The sequence below is a fragment of the Manis pentadactyla genome, chromosome 15 (genome assembly GCF_030020395.1).
Source record: "Manis pentadactyla isolate mManPen7 chromosome 15, mManPen7.hap1, whole genome shotgun sequence".
Classification (NCBI taxonomy): Eukaryota; Metazoa; Chordata; class Mammalia; order Pholidota; family Manidae; genus Manis; species Manis pentadactyla.
This window is the reverse complement of record NC_080033.1, coordinates 41,620,816-41,643,937: the sequence shown is the minus strand read 5'-3', so window position 1 is coordinate 41,643,937 and position 23,122 is coordinate 41,620,816. Positions and strand designations below refer to the sequence as shown.

The window sequence follows — 23,122 nt, the reverse complement described above, 5'->3', positions numbered from 1 at the left end:
CTCTTTCCAGTTCTCCCTTATAGATAAAATAATATAAATATTTTTGAATATATTATTTTTGCTATTTGGGGATTACTATAATAAAGTATTTTTATACCCCAAAATACGATGACCAGATTGTTTTCCGATATATTTGTATCAATTAACAAAGCTATGTAAGCTCCAATTTCACCATAAATTTACCACCACTAATATTAAAAATTTTTTCCTAACAGGTAAACAGGAAACCACACTGCAAATTCAATCATTAAGGTTGCATATTATTGTGAATGTTGCGTTTACAAATTCAATTTCATCTTTTGTGAATTTCAGCTCATATGCTTTATCTAGTTATCAACTAAGATCTTAAGTTTATCAATTTATATGAGCTTTTTAGAGCAATACTAACCCTATGCTCATCATATTTGCAAAAAAATGTTCCTATTGTTTCCCTTAGTTAAGTTTTTGCTTTTGATAATAGATCTTTTAAAGACAATCAAAATTCAAAGTTACAAAGAAGTTTTTAAAAACTTACAATTTTCTAAATATAGAAATAGTCTACTGCTTTGAGTGCATCAATGAATCATTTCCACAATATAAAACCGATGGAAACTTATGCCCAAACATACATATTAACAGAATTGCTGAAAATCTTGAATGTCTCATGTAAAATTAACTCAACGAGTAAAAGCTAACCCTTCCAAAACACCAAAATAAAAGATACATACCTATCTCTGTAAGTACAGGCGATTTCTGTCGTGTAAATGTTGATGATTAGGAAGTGATGAATGCCAAGACCAGCCTGACCATGTAACTGAGTTTGAGCCAAATCAGAAGGCCACGTTACAAGATGTGAAGTAAACTGCCGATCAAGGTCATGATCTAAAACATGACTTGAATTATCTTGCCCAAATGTTGACTCGTCGTCAAATTGGGGAAGGAGATCTTCCTGAAGGAGGTCCTCTGGATCAAGTCCTGTGAATGATTCAGTCTGAGATTCTACCTGATGAAGTAAATTCTCTTCTAAAGATGAAAAGCCATTAGTTCCTACATGATCACTGAAATGGACCATTTGGCTTCCTGAATCAACAGGATCTGGGAAGTTCATGTACACAGAAGATAATTTTGAATTGCTGTAATTACCCTGAGGATGTGATGAATGCAACATTTGGAAATTATTTGAATTGAGTGACATATTGGGATTTAGCATAGGCTGAGGGGATTCTTGCTTCATTCCCCTACGAAGTGAAAAGGAATTACTTCCAGGAAAATCAGGTAAAGTCTGATTTGTATGATTAGGTCCAATAACTGCAGAGGGCTGGAGGAGACTGGTGATACATGATTACTGGAAAAGGAATAGTGAGAAGAAAACTGCTGTGAATTACTGACAGAACAAGAAGTCATACTTGGAGAAGGTCCATTAAAATTTCCTTCCTGACGACTGCCACACTTGAGGAAGTGTACTGAAGGATTTGGCGTTTGCGAAAATTGCTGCATCGAAAGAGACTGTTGTGAAGTAGATGCATTAGAAATGTGTGGTGGGTGGTTAACACTGACTCTGTATGGACCAGAAACATTAACATCCATAAAATTTTTAGACTGGCCTAGAGAACTTTGCCCTGTGTTAAGATTATTTCGGTTTTGCTGTGAGTGAAGTGAAGTGCACTGTTTGTTGTTCATTGGCCTGAAATAAGGTAAAATCATGGTGTGCCATAAAGCTTTTATTGTGATGCATAGAGTGAGAATGTCCTTGTTGGTGAAAAGGAGACCTATTTTGATTTGAAATGCTAGTAGCTGTCTGATGGCCCCACATTGGACTACCATCTCCTACATCTGGAAACAAACCATTGGGTTGGTTTTGGGGGTGGACTGGAGAACAATTAAACTGAGGGTGTGGAGATAACACATGTTCAGCTGGGCTACCAAAAGACTGATTAACTGGATGAAATTTCATTGAATCAAACTGATTTAACTGCTCATAATCAGTCATTTTCTGATGTGTTGGAGTACCCTGAACATGGTTCAGTGAGTCTCTGTGCAAAGGTTCAAATTCTGCACCCAAGTTCAATTCATCGACTAGTGAAACAGGTCCTGGTTGTACAAATGCATCATCTGACAAACCTTCTAAGGTTTCACCAAAAAGATTGGCATCATCAAAAAAGTCCATCATTGGATCTGTCATCTCGGAAAATTCAGGAGCAATCTGGGCTGTTCACTCCAAATAGACTATACTCAGCTTCTTTGTAATAGGTATTACTGGATCATTTCCAAAGGTCATCAACTAATCCAAAACAGGTCAACATTCATTATTGCTCTAGATAATGACATATCATGAAGTGTCGGAATCCTAGAGAAATAAGAAAAGCAATTAAAGCTTAATAATGAGTATTCATCAAAGTTCTACAAACAAAGCTTACATATAACTTAAAAAAAGAAATCTCAGTGTATTGTACTTTTTGGTAGGGTAATATTCTCCACAAGGAAATAGCTAATATTCTCCACAAGGAAAAAAAGTGCTGGTGTAGGGGACATGATTATATGGATTTAAAATGAAGGAAATTTCTTTCATTTGTTTTGAAGTTCATATATTAGGATGACAGAATGTAAAGTAAACTTGAGAATGGTATGCCAGACCCTCACCCATACCATGAAGTGGCCATCACTCCCCAGAAGCTGTGGCTTGTATAAAACAGATGTATTACACTTCAAAGTTATGTCTTGTTAAGATAGCTGACTTAAAGTCCTCTGATAAGTGTCATGATCTTCTGCTCTAGACCTCTTGAACAGATTAAATCTATTATTTCATACGGTATATGTGAAAATTCATCAAGAAGAAGAATATGAGGTCATGAAAGCTGGCCCAAAAAGAGAACAGTTAGCTATCTAGTCATCTGACAGAAAACAGACATGTGGTATGTTGGGAATGAATGTCCCAACATATTGCTACCATGGTCCTTTTGCGCATCTACCACACAAGATAAGCCCTCCCAGCAGCCAACTGATGTAAACATCTGTGCAGTAAAAGCAAGCACCTTTGTACAGTTATGCAGTCATTATTCTGTGCTGAAGCATATCTCCCTAAATCATTTGAAATACATATGTTGCTTATTTATACTAAACTGTGTAAATGTGTACTGATAATAAAGCTGAGGCAGAAACAAACAGTAGCTTAAGCTAAGCAATAATTAAGTTTTCAGATAGCCTCAAGAAAATACTATTTATAAGCATGTGTATATACACACACAAAAAAATTTATGTGTGGAAAGGATCTAATAGGTTACTAATATGCAAAAATAGCTGGCCAATTTTTCTTCAGGCTTGTATGATTGTAACAAACATTTCAACAAATGTTTATGGTTCTGTGCCCCACCCCCAACTGTCTTGCACAAAAATCACAAAAGGGGGTTCATGCTTTTCTAAGTATTAGTTTATTTCAAAATTAGCACAGGCCTAAGACGCTTTTCCAGAACTTCTATTTTGGGAGGTCCATTTTAGGAAAAACAAATTTCCTAAACAAAATGTCTTCTATTTAAATGCAGAAATAGGAGGGGCGGAAGATGGCGGCGTGAGTAGAGCAGCGGAAATCTCCTCCCAAAACAACATATATCTATGAAAATATAACAAAGACAACCCTTCCTAGAATAAAGACCAGAGGACACAGGACAATATCCAGACCACATCCGCACCTGAGAGAACCCAGCGCCTCGCGAAGGGGGTAAGATACAAGCCCCGGCCCGGCGGGAGCCGAGCACCCATCCCCCCAGCTCCCGGGGGGAGAAGAATAGGCAGAGCGGGAGGGAGACGGAGCACAGGGCTGCCGAACACCCAGCCCCAGCCATCCGGGCCCAGAGACAGTACGTGCACAGGGGGCCCTGGATACTAGGAAAACAGGGCAGCAAGAACAGTGAGCGGGCACCGGAGGCCGGGCGCTGGAGGACATAAGAAAAGCGCATGACCATTTTTTTATTTTTTTTTATTTTTTTTTTGCTGCTTTGTATTGGCGACCGCTTTTTGGAAGTCTTAAAAGGATAGGGACCCCAATACCAGGGAAAGAGGGCAGCAAGAACAGTGAGCGGGCACCAGTGGCCTGGTGCAGGAGGACACCAGAAAAGCGAGCGCCCATTTTTTAAATTTAAAAAAAAATTTTTTATTTTCTGCTGTTTTGTTTTGGCAAACGCTTTTTGGTAGTCTTAAAGGGATAGGGACCCCAATACAAGGGAAACAGGGCAGCAAGACCGGTGAGCAGAGGCCCGAGGCTGGCACCAGAGAATAAAGAAAAACGAGTGACCACCTTTTCTTTTAATTAAAAAAAAAATTTTATTCTTTTTTTTTTTTTGGTGTGCGTTGTTTTGTTTTGGCGGGTGCTTTTTGGAAGTCTTAAAGGGGTAGGGCGGGACACTTAATCCGAGGTAGGGAATCCGGGGATCTCTGGGCACCCTAACCCCTGGGCTGCAGGGAGCAGGGAGGCCCCTTACGGAGATAAATAGCCTCCCAGCCGCTCCTGCTCCAACGCGACTCCACCACTTTGGAGTAGCTGCCCGAGCCAGGCCACGCCCACAGCAACAGCGGAGATTAACTCCGTAGCAGCCTGCCAGGAAGCAGAAACCCTGTCTGCGCGCAGCTGCGCAGCACAAGCCACTAGAGGTCGCTGGTCTCCCAGAAGAGGAGGGCCACAAACCAACAAGAAAGGAAGTTCTTCCAGCCGTGACTCGTCCCAGCTCTGCAAACTATTCCTATCACCATGAAAAGGCAAAGCTACAGGCAGACAAAGATCACAGAGACAACACCAGAGAAGGAGACAGACCTAACCAGTCTTCCTGACAAAGAATTCAAAATAAGAATCATAAACATGCTGACACAGACGCAGAGAAATACAGAAGAGAAAGGGGATGAAGTCCGGAGGGAGATCACAGATGCCAGAAAGGAGATCACAGAAATGAAACAAACTCTGGAAGGGTTTATAAGCAGAATGGATAGAACGCAAGAGGCCATTGATGGAACTGAAATCAGAGAACAGGAACGCATAGAAGCTGACATAGAGAGAGACAAAAGGATCTCCAGGAATGAAACAATATTAAGAGAACTGTGTGACCAATCCAAAAGGAACAATATCCGTATTATAGGGGTCCCAGAAGAAGAAGAGAGAGGAAAAGAGATGGAGAGTATCTTAGAAGAAATAATTGCTGAAAACTTCCCCAAACTGGGGGAGGAAATAATCGAACAGACCACAGAAATACACAGAACCCCGAACAGAAAGGATCCAAGAAGGGCAACACCAAGACACATAATAATTAAAATGGCAAAGATCAAGGACAAGGAAAGAGTTTTAAAGGCAGCTAGAGAGAAAAAGGTCACCTATAAAGGGAAACCCATCAGGCTAACATCATATTTCTCAACAGAAACCCTACAGGCCAGAAGAGAATGGCATGATATATTTAATACAATGAAACAGAAGGGCCTTGAACCAAGGATACTGTATCCAGCACGACTATCATTCAAATATGACGGTGGGATTAAACAATTCCCAGACAAACAAAAGCTGAGTGAATTTGCTTTCCACAAACCACCTCTACAGAACATCTTACAGGGACTGCTCTAGATGGGAGCACTCCTAGAAAGAGCACAGCACAAAACACCCAACATATGAAGAATCGAGGAGGAGGAACAAGAAGGGAGAGAAGAAAAGAATCTCCAGACAGTGTATATAACAGCTCAATAAGAGAGCTAAGTTAGACAGTAGGATACTAAAGAGGCTAACCTTGAACCTTTGGTAACCACGAATTTAAAGCCTGCAATGGCAATAAGTACATATCTTTCAATAGTCACCCTAAATGTTAATGGGTTGAATGCACCAATCAAAAGACACAGAGTAACAGAATGGATAAAAAAGCAAGACCCATCTATATGCTGCTTACAAGAAACTCACCTCAAACCCAAAGACATGTACAGACTAAAAGTCAAGGGATGGAAAAACATATTTCAAGCAAACAACAGTGAGAAGAAAGCAGGGGTTGCAGTACTAATATCAGACAAAATAGACTTCAAAACAAAGAAAGTAACAAGAGATAAAGAAGGACACTACATAATGATAAAGGGCTCAGTCAAACAAGAGGATATAACCATTCTAAATATATATGCACCCAACACAGGAGCACCAGCATATGTGAAACAAATACTAACAGAACTAAAGGGGGATATAGACTGCAATGCATTCATTCTAGGAGACTTCAACACACCACTCACCTCAAAGGATAGATCCACTGGGCAGAAAATAAGTAAGGACACGGAAGCACTGAACAACACAGTAGAGCAGATGGACCTAATAGACATCTATAGAACTCTACATCCAAAAGCAGCGGGATATACATTCTTATCAAGTGAACATGGAACATTCTCCAGAATAGACCACATACTAGGCCACAAAAAGAGCCTCAGAAAATTCTAAAAGAATGAAATCCTACCAACCAACTTTTCAGACCACAAAGGCATAAAACTAGAAATAAACTGTACAAAGAAAGCAAAGAGGCTCACAAACACATGGAGGCTTAACAACACGCTCCTAAATAATCAATGGATCAATGACCAAATCAAAATGGAGATCCAGCAATATATGGAAACAAATGACAACAACAACACTAAGCCCCAACTTCTGTGGGACACAGCAAAAGCAGTCTTAAGAGGAAAGTATATAGCAATCCAAGCATATTTAAAAAAGGAAGAGCAATCCCAAATGAATGGTCTAATGTCACAATTATCGAAATTGGAAAAAGAAGAACAGATGAGGCCTAAGGTCAGCAGAAGGAGGGACATAATAAAGATCAGAGAAGAAATAAATAAAATTGAGAAGAATAAAACAATAGCAAAAATCAATGAAACCAAGAGCTGGTTCTTCAAGAAAATAAACAAAATAGATAAGCCTCTAGCCAGACTTATTAAGAAGAAAAGAGAGTCAACACAAATCAACAGTATCAGAAACGAGAAAGGAAAAATCACGACGGACCCCACGGAAATGCAAAGAATTATTGGAGAATACTATGAAAACCTATATGCTAACAAGCTGGGAAACCTAGGAGAAATGGACAACTTCCTAGAAAAATATAACCTTCCAAGATTGACCCAGGAAGAAACAGAAAATCTAAACAGACCAATTACCAGCAACGAAATTGAAGAGGTAATCAAAAAACTACCAAAGAACAAAACCCCCGGGCCAGATGGATTTACCTCGGAATTTTATCAGACATACAGGGAAGACATAATACCCATTCTCCTTAAAGTTTTCCAAAAAATAGAGGAGGAGGGGACACTCCCAAACTCATTCTATGAAGCTAACATCACCCTAATACCAAAACCAGGCAAAGACCCCACCAAAAAAGAAAACTACAGACCAATATCCCTGATGAATGTAGATGTAAAAATACTCAACAAAATATTAGCAAACCGAATTCAAAAATACATCAAAAGGATCATACACCATGACCAAGTGGGATTCATCCCAGGGATGCAAGGATGGTACAACATTCGAAAGTCCATCAACATCATCCACCACATCAACAAAAAGAAAGACAAAAACCACATGATCATCTCCATAGATGCTGAAAAAGCATTTGACAAAGTTCAACATCCATTCATGTTAAAAACTCTCAGCAAAATGAGAATAGAGGGCAAGTACCTCAACATAATAAGGGCCATCTATGATAAACCCACAGCCAACATTATATTGAATAGCGAGAAGCTGAAAGCATTTCCTCTGAAATCGGGAACTAGACAGGGATGCCCACTCTCTACACTGTTATTTAACATAGTACTGGAGGTCCTAGCCATGGCAATCAGACAAAATAAAGAAATACAAGGAATCCAGATTGGTAAAGAAGAAGTTAAACTGTCACTATTTGCAGATGACATGATACTGTACATAAGAAACCCTAAAGACTCCACCCCAAAACTACTAGAACTGATATCGGAATACAGCAAAGTTGCAGGATACAAAATCAACACACAGAAATCTGTGGCTTTCCTATACACTAACAATGAACCAACAGAAAGAGAAATCAGGAAAACAACTCCATTCACAATTGCATCAAAAAAAATAAAATACCTAGGAATAAACCTAACCAAAGAAGTGAAAGACTTATACTCTGAAAACTACAAGTCACTCTTAAGAGAAATTAAAGGGGACACTAACAGATGGAAACTCATCCCATGCTCGTGGCTAGGAAGAATTAATATCGTCAAAATGGCCATCCTGCCCAAAGCAATATACAGATTTGATGCAATCCCTATGAAACTACCAGCAACATTCTTCAATGAACTGGAACAAATAATTCAAAAATGCATATGGAAACACCAAATACCCCGAATAGCCAAAGCAATCCTGAGAAAGAAGAATAAAGTAGGGGGGATCTCACTCCCCAACTTCAAGCTCCACTATAAAGCCATAGTAATCAAGACAATTTGGTACTGGCACAAGAGCAGAGCCACAGACCAATGGAACAGACTAGAGAATCCAGACATTAACCCAGACATATATGGTCAGTTAATATTTGATAAAGGAGCCATGGACATACAATGGCGAAATGACAGTCTCTTCAACAGATGGTGCTGGCAAAACTGGACAGCTACATGTAGGAGAATGAAACTGGACCATTGTCTAACCCCATATACAAAAGTAAGCTCAAAATGGATCAAAGACCTGAATGTAAGTCATGAAACCATTAAACTCTTGGAAGAAAACATAGGCAAAAACCTCTTAGACATAAACATGCGTGACCTCTTCTTGAACATTTCTCCCCGGGCAAGGAAAACAACAGTAAAAATGAGTAAGTGGGACTGTATTAAGCTGAAAAGCTTCTGTACAGCAAAAGACACCATCAATACAACAAAAAGGATCCCTACAGTATGGGAGAATATATTTGAAAATGACACATCCGATAAAGGCTTGACGTCCAGAATATATAAAAAGCTCACACGCCTCAACAAACAAAACACAAATAACCCAATTGAAAAATGGGCAGAGAAACTGAACAGACAGTTTTCCAAAAAAGAAATACAGATGGCCAACAGACACATGAAAAGATGCTCCACATCACTAATTATCAGAGAAATGCAAATTAAAACTACAATGAGGTATCACCTCACACCAGTAAGGATGGCTGCCATCCAAAAGACAAACAACAACAAATGTTGGCGAGGCTGTGGAGAAAGGGGAACCCTCCTACACTGCTGGTGGGAATGTAAGTTAGTTCAACCATTGTGGAAAGCAGTATGGAGGTACATCAAAATGCTCAAAACAGACTTACCATTTGACCCAGGAATTGCACTCCTAGGAATTTACCCTAAGAATGCAGCAATCAAGTATGAGAAAGATCAGTGCACCCCTATGTTTATCGCAGCACTATTTACAATAGCCAAGAATTGGAAGCAACCTAAATGTCCATCGATAGATGAATGGATAAAGATGTGGTACATATACACAATGGAATACTACTCAGCCATAAGAAAAGGGCAAATCCAACCATTTGCAGCAACATGGATGGAGCTGGAGGGTATTATGCTCAGTGAAACAAGCCAAGCGGAGAAAGAGAAATACCAAATGATTTCACTTATCTGTGGAATATAAGTACAAAGGAAAAACTAAAGGAACAAAACAGCAGCAGAATCACAGAACTCAAGAATGGACTAACAGGTACCAAAGGGAAAGGGACTGGGGAGGATGGGTGGGTAGGGAGGGATAAGTGGCGGGGAGAAGTAGGGGGGTATTAAGATTAGCATACATGGGGGGTAGGAGAAAAGGGAGGGCTGTACAACACAGAGAAGGCAAGTAGTGATTCTACAACATTTTGCTATGCTGATGGACAGTGACTGTAAAGGGTTTTATAGGGGAGACCTGATATAGGGGAAAGCCTAGTAAACATAATACTCTTCATGTAAGTGTAGATTAGTGATATCAAAAACAAAACAAAAAAAAAAAAAAAAAAAAAAAAAAAGGACAGTTCCTGTGTGGTAACCTCCAATGAGTTCTACACAAGGGTATAAAGGGCATATACAAGTGTAGGCAAAGGGCCTGTTTGCGTTTATACAGAAGATCAAAGCCTAATTGGGCTACCCCGAAAATGAACTAAGATACGATATGAAAGAGAACTTTCAACATCTGCACTCTCTGGAAGACTCATGCCAGAAGATGATCATCAAGAAACCCCAACAAAGATCCACGCACTGCTACAGCTGTAGATGCACTCATCCCACCAGCTCCTGGACTTGCCATGGGAATGAAGGAGATATCTAAGCTGGCCTGTGCATACAGTAAAACAACAAATTTGACTGGATCTATACTGTTGGAACTCAACCAAGAATTAGGAGAAGTGCAAATTGTAGCGCTCCAAAATCTTACAACTACAGACTATTTACTGTTAAAAGAACATAAGGTAGGTGAACATTCCCCAGGAATGGGTTGTTTTAATTTGTCTGATTTCTCTCAGACTGTTCAAGTTCAGTTGGACAATATCCACCATATCATAGATAAGTTTTCACAAATGCCTAAGGTGCCGGCTGGTAATTACAGATATGCTTTGGTTATGTAACTATACTCCTATTATGTTAATGTGTGTGCGCAATTTAAGTAGTAGCTAAAAACCTATACATGCTGAAGTTACTCTATAAGAAGATATGTCAAAGAAATAATCAATCTTCCCATGTTTTCTGCTGCCTGCTACTTCTATAGCTTTTCTTCTTCCTTCCTAATTACAACCCTTAAATAGAATTCGTGCCTCATATCAAATTTACCAAGTATCATAATTCTTCCAAGTGATAAAGATACCTCAAGACAAATGCTGGGCATAGAAACTACAGGGCATAAATATGCAAAGAAATAAAAAGCTAACCATTTCAAACAATAAGGCTTCTTTCTCACTTACCAACTTTCCATTTCCCTGTATGGCCCCGGAAGATGACTGGTTAGCCAGAGATGGGTAAGATTCCTCAAGGGAGGAACAACCTAAGACAGGCACAGTCGCAGGGGGGTCATCAGGTGAGAAATTGGGGATCAACAGAGGTGAGGCTTGGAACCTCACCCCCCCTGTTCTGAGAGAAATCTTCTGCATACGTGGATGTTTTATTGCCCTTGTCTAGCTTGGATTAACACATAGTCTACAGGCACACACCTGATCATCTACATTTGCTCTCTTACAACACTAAACTATGTTTTCTACCTTTATCTTGTATCTACCTACCACTTCTGCATTTTATTAAAAATAATAATAATAAAGAGAAAAATGTGGTATCCACATATAAATCAAGTATAAAAACCAAATGGGTATTCATATTTGAACTGACTGTTTATAGTTCATAATGCATGAGCAAAACCGAAAGTTTCTGTGATGACTGCCCTTGTACTGTTCACTATGTAACTTATTCATTATGTAAGAATTTGTTCTCCATGTAAGAACTTGTTTGTTATGCCTCAGAAGATTGGAGACTGACGAAAATTAGGCTTCGGGTGGATTAATGATTGTGCATTGAGCATTGACTCCCCTATACAGAATTTTATTGTCATTAACAACCATTTGATCAATAAATATGAGAGATGCCCTCACAAAAAAAAAAAAAAAAAAAAAGGACAGACTTCCAATGGTAAAATAAATAAGTAACCGGGATGTAATGTATAGCATAAGGAATATAGTCAAGATATTGTAACAGCTTGGTAGGGTGATAGCTGGAACCTAGAATTATGTATATAAATGTTCTACCACTGTGTTGTACACTTGAAACTAATGTAATGTAATACTGTGCGTCAACTACCCTTCAATAAAAAATAATTATTTAAAAAAAAAAATGAGTATCTACAGATAAATTTGATATGTAATACCTGCTAGTGACCTGAGTTGTAATTTTTACTTATAAGCACCAGAAGTCTCATTAAAAATGATAAACTTAACATTAGGCTGCTTACAAGCTAGTAACTTTAAAGAATGCTACTTTTTTGAGAATATTAAGACTATGAGACTTGCATTCTGCACTATCACCCAAATAATACCTAAAGCTGTCTAATACTACATTTTTTTCAACCTTCATATCTAATATAATCTGTATTAATATTTCCAAGTAGACTTTCAAAAACTGAAGTGCACTGTTCAAAAGTAACCAATTTTTATAACATAAACAGGAAGCTTGCTCCTGCCTCTCTTAAAATACACACTATGAAAATGTCATAGTATGGTGCCACACACAGAGCAAAACCTGACAGAGGCACACTCATTCAGATAAAGGCAGTCCCTACCTTCTAAAGCACCTGTCTGGGGACGGTGTTCAAAACTTGGTTTCTTGACAAACCTTTTCTCCCCCTCATCTTCATCTCAGTAAATCTCACCACCATCTATCTAGTTGCTCAAACCAGGAACCTGGAGGTCACTTTTGACACCTTTCCTTTAACATTCCATCCATCATCTTAGTTGTCAATTCCCCTGCTATTCCTACCTCCTTGGTCTCTCTCTATATAGCATACCAAATTATATTATATACTATGATATTCATAAATACATACTATGTATTTTTCCATCTCTATAGCTGCTATCTTGTTACCTTGCTACCACCATGGCTTACCTCAACAACTGCTAATAGTACAGTATCTTGGCTTTTACTCTTCCTCAATCCATTCTCAAAGTGATTTAAAAAATGTAAATCTTCTTACCCTTGTGCTTCAAAATCTTCAATGATTACAACATCCTTAGTAAAACCCAAGTCTTTAACATGCTCTGCAAGACCCTGTAGAATATGCTCTCTGCCTATCATTGACTTCACCTTGCAGTTTTCCTCTATTATTAGTATGGTTCTGCCACTCTGAAGTTTCATTTCTTTCAACATCTTTCTTACTTTCACACATATTTTTCTCTTCCAGGAAACCCTTTTCCTGTCTAGCTTCTTATTATGTTTGGATTAAATATCACCACCTGAGAGGCCTGAGCACATAATCTAAAGGCCTCCCCATTTCTCTTACAGTACCATTCTCTTCCTTTATTGAATTCATCACGTTGTAATTTTACATTTATTTACATTTCATTATCCATTTCCACTATTAGACTATATATTTTACAAAAATAAAGATCAAATAATATGCACTTAATAAATATATATTAAATATAATAGACTAATAAAGGGGTCATTTACTAAATCTGTTTAATGAATGTGAATGACCTGGAGTCCCGAAAATAAATTATACCTCAAAGTGTCTTCACCTTCTCTAGGTCTCCCGTTATCACTTGATGAGCTTTCCACCTGTTTCTAAAAGGTAGGAGCAAAAAGTATTCCCGCAGACTTAAAGGCAATAAAATAGAAAAGAGTGTCAGGAAGTTGTACATCTCACGTCATGTAAGTGAGACAAAAAATGCTATAATCTCATAGAAAGGAAAATCCCTAAGGGCTACACTGATGATTTTATTCCCAAGATGGAATTTGACCTGAGTATTCAAAGACGGGTAAAATTGGAAGAGGTGGAACATATTAGACGTACGTTAAGACCACAACAGCTATAAGACATTTAAAAAGTTACAAGAAAATCATTCTATCACCTCAGTGTCCATAAATCTCCTCTGAATTGACATTTCAAACATTACCTTGATGACCCATTGTAAATTTTCATAATTCGTTTTACTCTGCCTCATTTCCGTATTACCTTTTTCTTTATTCACTATACTGATACCTGATGAAATTTCCCCACTAGACCTATTACTTCATATTTATTTTTCCTTTATATTTTAACCTTTAGGATTTCATTTTTTAAATTTGTCAGAGTACTTCAGTGACTTTTTCTTTTATTACGTTTATATCAATTAACACATCTAAACCTTTAGAAAATCTAAAATGTTCACATGTACTAAAATTTTATTTTACTGATACAAGTTTCACTATATTTTACTTCTAAATTTGTAATTCTATTTCATATTTCAGTTCCTGCCTCTTAAATTTATACATTAAGCCACTCCTTCAATTCTACCTTTGTTTCCATAGGTAAATTGCTGAGGTTATATACAAGTTATAATGCCTTGTAGAAAACATTGTTATATTAGATAAGGTGTTTGGAACTAAAAGTTTCTAAAGATTCTTCCAAGTCGAAAATTCCATTATTAATCTTTGTCATGGCCTTTTCCACTGACAACACTGCTTTATCTTTATTCGTACCTGCCTACTTGAATTTATTTTTTAAAATGTTCTTTTCAGGGAAGGTGAACTGTATCACTATTTGTTTCAAAACCTCTGTCTTCTCTCACACTTAAAACCAGGTATAAATTTTGTTATTTCTGAGGACAGAGCTCATGGGACACTCAGAATCACAGAATTGTAAAATTGGAGAAAACTAAAGTTCACAGAAATGAAGAAACCTGACTATAGCTACACAGGTAGTAAAGTAACAGTCCTGATTCTCTCCAATCAGCACTACTTCCCAGTCAAAAACGTTTTACTGGTTGCACCAGCAGTTTTTTTCCTAATGCTATTTCCTTGGGACAACACCTTCTCCTAGTTAATCAATCACAAGGTTTTCGTTTTTAACTCTATAAAAAGGTATAAAACATTTTAAATAATATTCTAAGAGTAATACCCACTCTCCCGAAACTGTTCAAGTATGCCAAAGATACCTCAACCAAATCTGGAAGGCAACTTCTTTCCCTCAAAGCATTTCATGTCTATATTATATGATCTGCGTTTTATAGGAAACTCTCCAAGGACTGAGACAGGCCAGTTCTTTGTACTACACTAAAACAATTGAATGTGAAGTGTTAAAGCAATAAAAGACACAGAAAAGTCTTGCAAGATTTATAACACAGATTTAACTTGCTTGAAGCAACAATGTTTACAAATATTTATCATATCTGTCATATGGAAGGCTCCCCGCTGATGGTTATTAGCACCAAGTCCCACTTAAATTCAAATTCTGTAAATCCAACAGAAAAGAAACACTATGTTCATTCTTCACCTTTTGCATTGCAAAACACCCCTCCCCCCCATAACTACCTCCGCAAGGTGGAATCCCTCCTATTAAGATCACCTTCTATACACTGAAGTGTTTGTAGACCTAGTCCTTCTTTTAAAAAGTACCTGTGCAATTATGCAGTTTAGATAAAGTAATATTACACAAGATAAAGCCTCTTTTCTGTACCAGATCCCAGTTGATTAAGTAAACTGGAGAGTTTCAAATTAGATAAAAGGAAATGGTGAAAAGTAGCATGCAAAACTGGGAAACTAAGTTGTCATGGTGATTTTATTAATGAAGATAAACTTTATTTAATATGGGGAAATTTTTAGGTAGTTATTATTATTTTACGTAAGTGGATAAAAGTCACAGCAGTGTCAAATCCCAGACTTCCAGGGAAGTAACTGTGTTAACAGTTTATGTCACAATTTCAAAAAAAAATTTGTCGTCTTTGTTGTACAAAGTTTTATTTTTCTTTAAAAAAAAAAAAAAAAGCAAAATAAAACCAAAAAAAGACCACAGGAAAACCACTGTGAGCTGGAGACTGTAACAGGCCAATAAGACACCCAGACTTTCCGGGTCATGCTTGGCTTTGGGATGGATGTCCGCGAAGGGAGCCCTGGAACCACCCATCACGTCCCACACCCAGAGCCCAAGGAAGCAGCGGTAGTAGCGGGGTACGGCACCCGCTGCAGACGTGGAGAGGCCCTGAGGCAAAGGATCACAGGAAAGGCTATGCAGTCGTGAGCCAGGAGGCAAGGCCTGGGAAAGCGCCGGGGGCGTCCCGGGCTCGGGACACCAAGCGCTCGCGCGGGACGCCCTGTCATGAGTCACGGAGGCTAGAAAGCAGGCGGGCGGGGAGAGGCTGCTGGATGGAGGGAGCAGACGGGGAGGCCCCGAACTCGAGCGGGGTGAGGAAGAGGGGGCCTTGCCCACCCACGGCCTGCTTGCCCACCCTGCCCTCACCACCATCAGACGCAACAGGCGCGGCGGTCGGGTCCCACCTCAGGGTCTGCGGGCTGGGGGGTGGGGGCAGCAGCCCGCAGCCATAACAGGCGCGGGCGGGCAACGGGCTGGCTGGGCCGCACGTGCGGGCACTGTCCCCTCCCCAGCCTCCCCGCGCATCCCTGTCTCCGGGCCCCTCACCCCTAGCTCCAGCGGCGCGGCCCGACCTGCCCCGACCGCTCCTCCCGCTCGCCCCCAACCCCCAGGCCAGGCGGCGGCGGCACGTACTCACCGCCGCTCGCTGGCTCTCGGGCTTCGCCATAACTGAGGCGCACCCGCCGCCCCCCGCCTCGACCGAGACTGACACACTCACCTGGCCGGGCGGGTGCGGCCTCAGGCGACCACCCCAAGGACAGAACCCGCCCCCGCCTCTCTCTGACAGTTGAGCGGCAGCCGCGGCCCCGCGGGGCCCCCGGACTTCTTCCCTACGCCTGAAGCGGCGGGTAGCAACCGCGAGCGTCAGCGCCGGCGGCACTTACCGGCGGTCCGGCCAGGCCCCTCAGCGCGTGGCTGGGAGGGAGCAGAGGGAGGGGTGAAGGGGCACCGCCTCCCCCGCGCCGCCACGCACCCGGCTAATTGGCCCAGTTCACCCCGCAGCACCACCAAACCAGCCCCTGCGAGCGGCACTCCGGCAGCACCGGCGCACCGTTTGCATATTTGTGCCCGCGCCGCTGATTGGCCCAGACTCGGAGCGCCGGCTGTGACCGCTGCAGCACCCGCCGCGGCTCCTGCCGCGACGGACGACCAAGCAAGGAGGGTACCCTTCGCCGCTTCCTTTCCCTCAAGGTGCGGCTGGACCTGGGGTAGAGAGAGACGGGAGGCGGGGTCGTCGCCCTGCTCCAACATGGCCCCGCTGTGCCGCCGACCCAATCGCGGGTTCGGTTACTCCAGGAACCCCGGGCTGGTAAGTGTTGGGGCCGGACGCCCTCTGGCCGGAGCGCGGGGCAGTGCAGTGGCCCGGGCTTCCCTCGCCGCCCTGCCGCGGCCGCCACGTCAGGCCACACCCTCGCGGCGGCCTCTCCCCTCCTAGCGGCCTCGCCGCCACGTCAGACCCGGGAGGCACGCCCCGGCCGCGAGCTGACCGGCGCCGAGGTCACTCACGCGTTGGGCATCTTCCCGCCAGCCCGGGTCTGCCGAGGAGCGAAGGACGGTTTCTAGAGCTCCCCTTCTCAAACGTCCGTGGTTGCGGGCCCACGTTCTCCTTTCGTTCGGCGTCCGCGGTGACACGCCAGTGCTGCTAAGGTCGGGAGCAAGTAAAGCGCCGCCGCGGTGATGCAGCGATTCAGTCCAGGTGCTAAGGCACCTGCCGTGGAAAAGGCGCCTGGCTAAGGAAAGACCAGCCCCAAGTCCTGATCTACAGAGAGCGCGCACCTCAAGTGGTGGAGAGCTGGCGCTGAAACCTTGCTTCCCGGTGTTCACACCCGCGTTCTAAATCACACAGTAGTGAAGGGAGAAAACAAATGTAAAGGAAAAAATAAAAAGAGGAAGAGGGCGACACTGGGCTAGGAGTAAGACGTGGTACTGGAAAACAACTGGCCTATGAAGGCATGTGGACACGTGGGTTCCCTGGCCCTGTCACTAATTAATTGTGTGACCTACATGCAAGGTCCCATGGCCTTGGTTTTCCTTCTGTAAAATGAAAAGGCTGGACAAATTTTCTAAAAGGCTTTCTTTTCAGCTCTAAAATTCTATAGGTCTCTCTTTGAGGCTCCGAGCTGGCTTTAAATACCGAATTAAACTTTAAAATCCATATTGGAATGAGAGAGTGACAGAATAACGGGGATGTTAGAACCTGATTTAAGTCTACCTTATGTTTGTTTGATACTGTTTATACAGTTTCGATTCCAGTGTAGGGTATATTTAACAGTCACCGTTGACAGGAATCTCTTGAATTTCAGTCTCCACAATGAAGCATAGAGCAGTGTCACTGTGCCTGTTTATACCTGACCAGAATGGAATGGCTGCGGTATACAGGGGGTTAGTTGCATGGTAATTTCATTCTTTATATTCTCCATGAAGTCTCTCCAGAGTAGACGACACACAACTCTATGTAGCTGAGATATTGAAGGGGCTGGAAGGAAAGGCTGCTGAGAGAAGTAACAATTACAGCTTCGATTCCCCTCAAGGATACTTAATAACAAGCACATACTAGGATAAGAATGCACAAAACCAGTTCATCTCTGTGCTGCCTACAATACTACTTATTTGAATACGGCTTTAGTTTGTGAATTCAACCTGTTGAGTGGAATTTAAGGCTAATAACATCTCACTTATTTGTTATAGGAGAATTAGACCACATATTTAAAACTTTTAACTACCACAGAACCTTTCTCCCCAAGAAAACTCATGTTTTCTTGAATACAGCCCTTTGAAAATTACTTCACTTGGTGATTAAGGAGCATCATTATCATTATCAACATTTATTGTATTCTGTTATGATCAAGGAATGCCCTCAAAGGTATGTAGATCTATTTGTCCCTATAGTAAATGGCTTCTAGAATGCTGTTTAAACTTACATCTATTTTTTTTTTTTAATGCCTCCTTCCTCAATACTGGTAACACTTCTCCAACAACTTCTCTCCCACCTATTCTATGAACTTAAACACAGATAAACTTTTATTATTAGTTTAGAGTTTAAGGTTTTGGGTAAAGATTTTCTGCGGGGTTCACCTGTGGGCAAAATACATGAGTAGCTGTGACATCTATTTTGACTACCAAGTGACAGGCTCTTACTTACTTCTTAAAATCTTAGTGGTATTTTTGGTAACTGAGGTTTTTGGACATATGGACTCTGGAAAAGTTATTGCAAAGGATTGCTCTAAATCCCAGAATTTAGAGGGTAAATCAGTAAATATACCCTTTTCAATTTAAACTAACCAAAATCATTATTATCAAGACATCTAAATGTAACACCAATGGCCCACCATTTCCATCAGGCACTGGGTTGTCCAGAGCCAGGTGGTAGCTCTCCAGGTCCCTGTCTCCCACCTCTAGGGTAAAAATAGCTCCATTCCTACCCAGTGCTTTTCAAACCAAAAAGGCCCTTTATCTGCAGACATAATGATTCATGTCACCATAAAACCTGTGCTGTGACAGAGAGCAGTTTCTCCACACTCTGAATGAAACAGTCTATAAGTGTATCCAATAGGTATCATTTACTGAAATTTAACTAGTTCAAGGCACTGTGTGAAGGGTTTACATTTGGTATTTCATTTTACCTTCACAACCATTCTATAAAGAAGGAATTGTTCTTCCCATTACAGATGAAGAGGATCCCAAATCTTGCCCTGGTTACATGATTATTGAGGGGCAGAGAAAGGATTCAAACTTCGAACTGTCTGATCCCAAAGCCTGTAGCTCTAAACTATTACACTATACCCTTCCACTTAGTTTCCATGTTTATCAAGCAACCTTTGGCAACTAATTCAGTACCTTGGAATGGGGAATTCCTGTATCGGCATTGGGTACAGTGAGCCAAAAAAAGAATATCCCAAAATGTATACATCAAACTTGACATTTTTTACAAGTTCAAGGATTATGGACCAATGCCCTGGTACCTGTCCACTTTTGGGGGAAAACGATATACTCAAGATCCCAAAACTCACCTCATACATGTTAAAATGACTATTATCAAAAAGATAAAAATTACATGTTAGAATGTAGAGAAAAGGGAATCCTTGTGCATTGTTAGTGGGAATGTAAACTGGTACAGCCATTAGGGAAAACAGTATGGAGGTTCCTCAAAAATTAAAAATAAAATTACTGTATGATCCAACAATTCCTGTTCTGTGTATTTATCCAAAGAAAACAAAGCACTAACATAAAAAGATACATGCAACCTTATATTTACACAGCATTATTTACAATAGCCAAAATACGGAATTAACCTAAGTGTCCATGGATGGATGGTGGATGGTTAAGAAAATGTAGTGAGTGTGTATGTGTGATATAGATATTATATATATTATATATAATATATATATATATACAATGGAATATTTATTCAACCATAAAAAATAATGAAATCTTGCCATTTGTGACAATGTGGCTAGACCTTGAAGGTATTACGCTAAATGAACTAAGTTGAGAAAGATAAATACCACTTTATCTCATTTATATGTGAAATCTAAAAACAAAAACAGAACACCAAGCTCTATAATACAGAAAACAGATTGGTGATTGCAAGACGAGGGTATGGGTATGGCACAGGCAAAATAGATGAAGGGGTATAGGTGTGGCACAGGCAAAATGGATGAAGGGGATCAGAAAATACAAATTTCCATATATAAAATAAGTCATGGACATGTAATGTACAGCATGGTGAGTATAATAAAACTATACTGTATGCCATAAAGTTGCTAAGAGTATAGATCTTAAAAGTTCTCATCGGCAGGGAAAAAAACTTTTTAACTATGTATAGTGATGGTTGTTAAAAGACTTATTGTGGTGATCATTTTGCAATATATACAAATATAGAATCATTATGTTGTATACCTGAAACTAATGTGTTATATCAATTAAACCTCAAAAATTTTAAATCCTTAAACAACCTCACTGAGACCTATAAAAGTGATCCCTACAGAATAGTCAAAATAACCTTGAAAAAGAAGAAAGTTGGAGGACGCATTTAGCATAATACCTTCAAGGTGTAGCCACATTGTCACAAATGGCAAGATTTCATTATCACGAGGACTTCCTGATTTCAACACTTACTACAATGACACAGTAATCAAGAAAGTATGGTACTGGTATAAGGATAGCGATACAGATCTATGGAATAGAACTGAGAGTCCAGAAATAAATCTTTACATTTATGGTCAATTGATTTTTAACAAAAGTGCCAAGACATTAAATTGAGATACACAAATAGCTAGAAAAATACTGGAAAATGAAGTTGGATCCCTACCTCACACCATATATAAAAAATAAAAGGGATCATACCTCAATAGAAGAGATAAAACTATAAAACTCTACGAAGAAAACAGGAATAAATCTTCAGGATCTTGGGTTAGGCAACGGTTTCTCATATACGACACCAAAAGCATATGCAACAAAAGAAAATACAGATAAATGGGCTTAATTAAAACTTAAAAGTTTTGTAAAAGCAACCAAATCAAAAATAGATAAGTTGAACATCAACATAGAAAGCCTTTTGTGCTTCAAAGGACACCATTAAGAAAGTACAAAGAAAGACACCCACATTATGAGAGAAAATATTTGCAAATCATACATCTGATAAGGGTCTAGTATCCAGAATTTATAAAGAGCTCTTACAATTCAACAATAAGATAACAGATAAACCACTTTAAAAATGGGCAAAATATTTTTGAATAGACATTTTTCCAACGAAAGGTATAGAAATAGCCAATATGCACCTGAAAAGATGCACAACACCGTTAGTTATTAGAGAAACGCAAATCAAAATCCACAATGAGCTACCACTTCACATCCACTAGGATGGCTGTAATATAAAAGACAGGCAATAACAAGTGCTGATGAGGATGTGGAGAAATTGGAAACCTCATACACTGCTGGTGAGAATGTAAAATCATGCAGCCGTTCTGGAAAATAGTTCGTTAAAAAGTTAAAAATAGTTATTATATGACCCAAGTATCTGAAAAGAAATGAAAACATCTGTTCACTCAAAAACCTACATACAAATGTTCATAGCAGCACTATTCGTAATAGCTCCCAGTGGAAACAACTCAAGTGTCCATCAACTGATGAATGGATTAAAAAAACTGGTATATCCATACAAGAGTGATATTCAGCCATAAAAAGGTTTAAGAACTGATAGATGCTACAACATGGATGAACCTTGAAAACAGGCAGAGTAATAAAAGCTAGACACAAAAGTCAACATTTATGATTCCATGTATTTATGAAATGTCCAGAATAAATCTATGGAGACAGAAAGCAGGTAAGTAGTTGCCTACAGTTGCCTAGTGGAGGGAAGGGGTGAAGAATGGCAAGTGATCACTAATTAAGTACTTTTTGGGCGTGATAAAAATGTAAAACTAGATTGTGATGATGGTGTCACAACTGGGTGGGTATACTAAATATCACTGAAGTGTAAATTTTGTGGTAAGTAAATATTATCTCAATGAAGCTAATTAAAAAGAAAAGTTATGTTTAGCCAGCAACTTCCAACTCTGTTGTATTATATATATCTTAAAGCCATACACACACTCCAATATGTACTAAAACAAAAGGAACAGATGTATTTTAATTATGTTTATCAAATTAAGCAGCAAATAATTTTCTTAAATCTGAAGATTGTTGTGGTGATACTATTGGAAATCTCATACTACGCTCATAAGTTTTGTGACTTTGGTATAACTTAGCTAATTTATATGCATTTAAATACCTACACCATGCATGTCTATGTAGGTGCTATGTCAGCTATAGAAGGGATTATTATTCTCACACAAATAAAAATAAAAACAAGATTGAACAATGTGTCTGTATAAAATATCTCCTGTTTATCTTAACATCTGCTCACAAATTGAGGCACTATAGAAAACGTTCTTTCACAGACCAACAATAAGCACTTAAAACGTTAAGATATGCTTTGTTAATCTTTCAGATATTTTATATAGATTCATTAAATTTAAATGTTCTATGCCCCATTATATTATAGAATATAACATGATTTTCATCTTTTTGCAATAATGAATAGTAGCTTGAAGAACTCAGTTTACTGGTCAAGGAAAGGAATCTGAAAGGAACTTTAATTGGTTTATAGAGAGACAAAACTGACTTGACATTAGCCCCTTGGAATTAACAAAATATCCTTGGTGAACTTGGTAAAGAATACAGGTTATTTTAGAACAGGAGTGAAGGGTATTGCTAGAAACTATATGTGATCTATACCAGATAGCCTAAGAACTACTGAAAACGGCAAATATGTGTATTTCTGATCAACTGATTTGCTTTATAGGCTTTATGGGCATCTTACTTCAAGAAAAAACCCATCCTGCTGCATTTTAAACCCATCTTGTCTGGTTCAAGCTTCAAAAAAGAGAACTTTGCACCAGGTTTCCTTTGAATATTTCTTGCCTGGTTTTTCCTCATTGGTTGTAGCTGTGATTATAATTCGGTCACCATCTTTCCATGATCGCATTGGCCAGGTTTCACACTCCTATTTACATCTTGGCAAGAGCTTATAAAACTCTTGTT

General features: G+C 39.7%; 1 pseudogene; it reads right to left on the bottom strand.

Moving 5' to 3' along the window:
* Positions 1 to 14: 14 nt before the first annotated feature.
* On the bottom strand, positions 15 to 16,766 carry LOC130681084 (chromodomain-helicase-DNA-binding protein 9-like; annotated as a pseudogene).
* Between the last annotated feature and the right edge of the window lie 6,356 nt (positions 16,767 to 23,122).